Raw genomic sequence first — 6,196 nt, forward strand, 5'->3', positions numbered from 1 at the left:
CTCAAACCTAAAAAAGAATAAAATAAAACAATTTAGAAGGCTGACCCGAAGCAGTGGTCTCCAGATTGGACATCAGATCCAGCCACGATTAGAGCAGACGCCACATGGGGAAGGCTGGCACGGAACTGATCGTCGCAAAGGATTCTTGGAATCGTTGTGTTGTTTTCGAAATGATTGTGTTTTCATTTCGCATTTTTTGTCGTTTCTGGTCCATTTTCACTGGGGGGTTGAATATTTCTCTGGGTTTTCTGTGTTGTTGCCTTTGGGGACATGAAGTCTTCCTTCGGGAAAGCATTCTTTCCTCAGCTCAGCCCCTTCCCTTCTCCCGCGTGTTCCCTACAGCCTAGAGCCGGCCTCCCTGCTCCCGACCGACCGGTACCTCCTGGCCTGATCCTTCTCCTCGCCCGCCCTTGATTTAGAACGTGTCCCTCCGATCTGTGTCCCTCTGGTCGCCCTGCCAGCTTTCGGGTCTAGAAAAGGCAGGTGAAAAGTGTGAATGGGTGTTCAGACATCTTCACGGGGAAATTAAAAGACAGGAACCGCCGTGCAGCCAAGTCAGGGCCGAAGTGAGAATTCTCACCCCTGACTCGATGGGGCCGCTGCCGAGCGGGGGAAGTAGACACAGATGCCCCCGCGAGGCAAAACGAGACGTCGGCACAAGCCGATTCTCAGCGTCCGCGTCTCTCCGTGATGGGTGGTGTGAGTGAACCCCACCCAAGCGTCTCTCCTCACCTCCACTTCAAAATCCAGGCCCCCTCCAGCTCGGTGCAGGAGCAGGATGGGGTGGGGAGCGGGGGGTGGGAGCTTATTTACGTGTGGTGTAAATATCAGTTAGCATCTGCCCTGGGGAATTTCACAAAAGGGAAAATCGTGCTCCGTGGTAGATAAATTCCATCATTCCTTCTGGACAGTATTTGGAAAGTAAAGTCTCTTCCTCAAGCCCATAAAAAAAAAAAAAAAAAAAAAAAACTCCGTGCAGGAGCTGGCGGCTGCCCCTGCAGAGAGAGGTCTGTGCAGAGCATGGCTGCCGAGCCCCAGGCCGGCTGCACCGGGCCTGCGGGGAGGTTAGCAGAGCACCTGGAGCTGTCTGCAGCGCTGGAATGAGGCCTCTGACGCTCCTGCTCACACACACACCCTCCAGGACATCTGGGGGGTACGCGGAGTGTCTCCCGCCCTCCCAGCCTGGGAGGTGAGGGAAGAAGCTCCCCGTAAAACAGTCCAGGACCTTTGGCCCAGTGGATGTTCTCAAAAGCAGTCATCCTCGGGCCAGTTCCCAAGAAATACCATAGTCAGCTTTTTTCTTCCTTTTCTAGTGGGAGCTGTTCTCCCGGGCTCGGGGGGAAGTGCGCAACTGCTCACGCAATCCTCCGGGACAGCACTTCCCAAAGTGCCACCCACAGCTCGGGCCCCACGGAAACGCCGCTGCTCCCCACCTCTCCCCGTGATGCGATCAGCCCTGGACCATCCTGCGTTTATTACGACAAACGCATTCGCAAGGGTGTTAGTGGGCCGTGTGAGTCAAAGCCTGTGCTCAGACAGCTCTCCCGGAAACGCGTCAGGAAAGCAGAGGGAGGGAGAGGAAAGGAGGGACCCGTGTGCTTGACGGATACCACAGGGAGACCACGGACGACCTGTTTTTCTGATAGAAAAGTACTTTTTCAAGAGTTAGGCTTTTCGAAAGCCACAAGGAGTTGAGTAAAGAGAAGTGTCTTCTGGGCAAAAAGACCTGATCTTACCAAGGAAATTAAAGCAGAAACACTGCCCTTGAGACCAGCACGTGCCCCTTCCACATCCCCGATACGGGCCCATCATTATCCCTGCCATATGGGACCGGCGTGAGTGCTTAACCAGGTGACACTCTGACTGGCGAAGCGCGGCCCCTGACCGCGGTGCGCGTCCTGTACGTACGGGATTGTTGTTATTAAGGTGGAGTGCTTTAAAGGCTTCGCGCCCCACAAGGACCCCCGAGGGACGGAGAGAAGCAGGGGATCGGCGTTCCCCACGTACCCCCGGGCCAGACGCACTTCCCCTTCTGAGACACAGTCACACCTGCGAGCCGGAGGGGAGAGGGCGGCAGGCGCTTGGGCGGCCGAGTCAATGCTCGCGGTTCCTGGGCTAACAGGTTTTAAAAATCAGTTTCGGCCTTTTCGAGAGAAAGATGAAGGCGGGGGGGGGGGGGGGGACAAGAGAACAGGAAGCGCCCCATGCGAATGTCGCCTGCGGAGCTCCCAGTCCTTCCCGGGCCCACCGTGCCGGCGAGCGGGCTGCACCCAGACAGGCGAGGGACCCCATGACCACGCTCCCCCGTGCTTAGCTAGGGGGACGGAAGGAGAAAGGCGTCGTGCACCTGGGAGGGTGTCCGTGCCAGCTGCCGAGCAGGATTTGCTCAACCGATCGAAGCCGCTCCCTTCCAAAGCGACGCCCCTCCCTCGCTGTGGGTATCCCTGAAAGCCACGGGGACTAATTACAAGCAGATTTGCGTTTCCTGCTGCTGGCTAGACACCCAGATTCGCTTCCCACATCGACAAAGCCCCTGAGTACAAGGGAAAAAGCTCAGCCTGGAGCGCTCCGCGGAGGGCGTTTGGAGAGAGGAGGGTGATGGCCCAGAGACGTCCGGCCGAGAGAAGCCAGGGGCTCGTGCCAAGCATCACCAACCTCTCCCGTGCCCCCCCAGACGGTCCGAACGTGAGCCCTGCACGACCCATGTGGAAGCTGCCTGAATCCACAGACCTCGAGGTGCCCGGCGTCTCCGGACCGTGCACACCTTGACACTGTCCCCGCCTAGCGCATTCTGCCCACTTTACGACGGTCGGCCTTGGCCTCGTGCCCCTTTCCACCACTTGCCCTCCCCAGGCAGCCCCTCTGGGGTCTCTGTGTGCAATGCCAAACTCGACCTTGTTGTCAAACCACAAGACGGGGAGCAGCTTAATTAAATTCGCACTCTCAGCACCTAACGAATGTAGTTCCAGGTACATCGTAGCGGCTCCATGAGCAGCCGTCGGGTGGATTCTTAGCGCACCAACCACAGGGCTCGGCTGTGGGCACGACTGAGAGTGACTTGTGCTGGGGTGCCCACGTCTCTGTCCTCAGAGGAGAGGACTTTCGATTAGGGAGGGTAACTAGGACCCGCGGTGGAGCAGAGTAAAGTAAACTGGCTCAAGGGAGAACTGGACTCGGCACCCTGACCTCGCTGGCACCTTTGCATGTTAGCGAAGGGGACGGGGTGCGGGCTGCCCGATTCGCCAGATGCTCAGGTGCCAAGGCTCCGCCCTCGCAACAGAACCCATCTTCGCAACAAAGAGGGCGTCCTGCCCGCGAATGCGGCGTCTCAGAGTTCAGATGGAGAAGCCGAAGCTCACCTCCTGCGAGGCAGCTGCTGCCCTCTGTTTGCAACTGACCAGACCCTGCGGACGCTTTCGACAACGCAAATAAAAGCTCAGGAGAAAACAACAGGGAAAGAGCAGAGATACAGCCTCGGCTCGCGTGGATTTATTCCAGAATCACTAGACCCCCGACGAGGTCTCGGGGCTACAAACTATAATGTCGGATTTCTAAACAACACAGATGAGCCCAACACTGGGACTGCAGAAACACTCTTTCTCACTCCAAGTTGCAAGGAATTTTTGGCTTCCCAAGATGCTCAATCCCCTTTTGCCCTGATGTGACCCGTGAAGAACATACGGGGCCACCCCTAGGCGGGGTTCACAGCCCGGGGCAAGTCACACTGCTGTTTTCTGCACCTGGAAAGACCACACCCCTCTCCACTGCGAGGCCGATGCGTTCGACGCCCACTCCCACGCTCTCCGCCGCCCTCGTGAGAGGCCTTTTCTGCCTCCCTGCGATACTTAAGCACGGTCCTCTCAATCACACCCTTGGAAATTAATCCCATTACCTCGCAGATAAGACACCATGATTTGGGGAAATTGTGACATGAGAAAAGGCAAAAATGCAATCGTCAATGAAAAGATAGGATTCTAACATTGAAAACACAGTAGGATCCTACTGTGGCTTAAAAACATAAATGGGAACAACCCAAATTGCAAACATCTAACATCCCACCACCCAGAGGTAACCACGGCGGGTACACGATGGAATCGTGGACTATTTTATAGTTTCTTCCTTCTATTTTTTGGCATAGTCCTAATTTTCTACGGTAATCTCAACCACGTTTCTGACAAGAAAAACATTTCTGTCATTTGTAATGTTTTATAGCAAATTAGTTAAGAAGGACCTTTTCAAACTCCCAGTTAGCTAAGACAGTTTAGCAGCCAATGGTGGGGAGAGCTACGCCCAGCACCGGGCCGAAGCCCAGGAGAACCAGAGTCACCAGCTCATGGCGGCAGCTGCAGCCTAAACGGAGACACTTACCAAGGAAAAGTGAGGCCATGTGTTACGACTTGTTAGACTGGGGAAACTGAGCCTTGAAGCAGGAACCTGACCCTTGAAAGGGGAGAATGCTGAAGGATGCTTGCCCCGGTTGCTAGGGCCACAGCCCAGCCCTCGGACGCCAAAGGGGTATGAAAAGCCCCTTTGCCCACATCGGACACCAAGACAAGCTAGTGAACGCCTAGCATCTTGCCCAGAGAGCAGGCGGGCTGTAAGGACACCCCTAACACGGACTGCGTGCGTCGCGCCTCCTTAACCTCTGCCGCATGCTGTAGCTCGTTTTGATCCTCAAAAGGACTCGTGACGTAAGGTGGGACAGGTATCACAATTCCGTGTATGGCTTAGGAAACTGAGATATCAAGAGAGTGAGTGAACCACCGATGCAGGATCCTGAGTGTGTTCTCGTGGCTCCTTGCACACCGCATGGCCGAGGTCGGGCAGGCGTGCTTTGTAATTAAGACCAGAGGAACGGAGGCAGGGGAGGTAGACAGGAAGGTTGAGAGGTGGTGCAGCAGACTCCCGTGGGACTTTCTGGACATTTTCCATTAATAAGTAAGATATAAATAATTTGCCATTTGTCTTGCGACTTAGCAGGTACTCGCCTTTTAATTAATCGCATAAAAGCAGGAAGTCTGACCGAAAGCAGAATGACTGATTTCGAGCTCAGTTTGGAATGAGAAGAGGTTTTATTTTTTGCTTAATTTGAATATGGGATTCTTGATGGCCTGGGGACCCTGTTAAACCAGATCCTGAAGCCCAGGCATTGACGAGCCGGCCCCATTCAATCCAACAAGGGTTGTCGAGAACATTTCTGCATGCTGCTACCAGGGGGAGCCTCAGACTTGTGTCTGAGCCCAGCGCTGTCTCTTGCTTCTCTGGCAGGCCCCACTCTGCAAGCACAGGCCCCATCGGAGCAGTCACCAGATGAGAAGATGTCGCCATGCCTCTTTTTCCATCACGCTGTGAGCCCTGAGAGGCAAGGCCCACTCCCTAGTCACCTCAAAAGCCTAGGAGATGACCTGAAACACAGCCGGCCCTCAACACTCCCGGCCAACAGATGAGCGAGCGAATGCACAAACCGGCTCACCCGGTTTGACCTCTCTGAAGGCTCAGGCCTCCCACCTGCGAATCGGGTCTAGGCACACCCGTCATACCTGAGCCGCGGGTGTGTCCCACACACACACACTAAAATGCAGAAAACGCAAATGCAGGAGGCTGTTGCGCTCGTTCAGGGCCGTGTCCCCGACATCCACACGAGAACCCTACTGCGCACCCAGTGTGGGTGTGAGGGCGAGAGAGGGGACAGGAAGGACGGAACACTCGGTGTGCCCCGCGACCGCCACCTGATGAGCTATGATCGTCCCCACAAGCGTAAGGGGCCCTGGTCACCAGGCAGCGCACGGTGCTGAGAGAGGCTCCGCCCCACCCCCGCCAGTCGGTCTCCCCCGTCACGGCTGCAGGGGTGGTGGGCGGGCCACGCTCGGCCTCCTCTTCCTCAGAGGACAGTTTTGTCTTTTTCGAACCCTCCGTGATGTGGGAGGGTGGTAAGGCCCAGACTGAGCCACGTCAACTAAGCCAGCATCCAAGAGAATGTCTGTCGCACACCCCAAAACTCACCTAGAACCCATAATGCCATGGGGGGGCGGGGGGTCACTAAGCCAGGCTCAGAGGGCTGCAGCGCTGCACACAAAGGCCCCAAGCGGGAGCTGGGAGCCGGCGAGACAGGCCTCTGCCGCCCGCCCGGAGCTGGACGGCACGTGGGAGCCTCTGTGGCCTCCCCCAGCCAGAGAGCCACCTCAGCACAGGCACT

The sequence above is a fragment of the Rousettus aegyptiacus genome, unplaced genomic scaffold, assembly GCF_014176215.1.
Source record: "Rousettus aegyptiacus isolate mRouAeg1 unplaced genomic scaffold, mRouAeg1.p scaffold_m13_p_17, whole genome shotgun sequence".
NCBI classification, from domain to species: domain Eukaryota; kingdom Metazoa; phylum Chordata; class Mammalia; order Chiroptera; family Pteropodidae; genus Rousettus; species Rousettus aegyptiacus.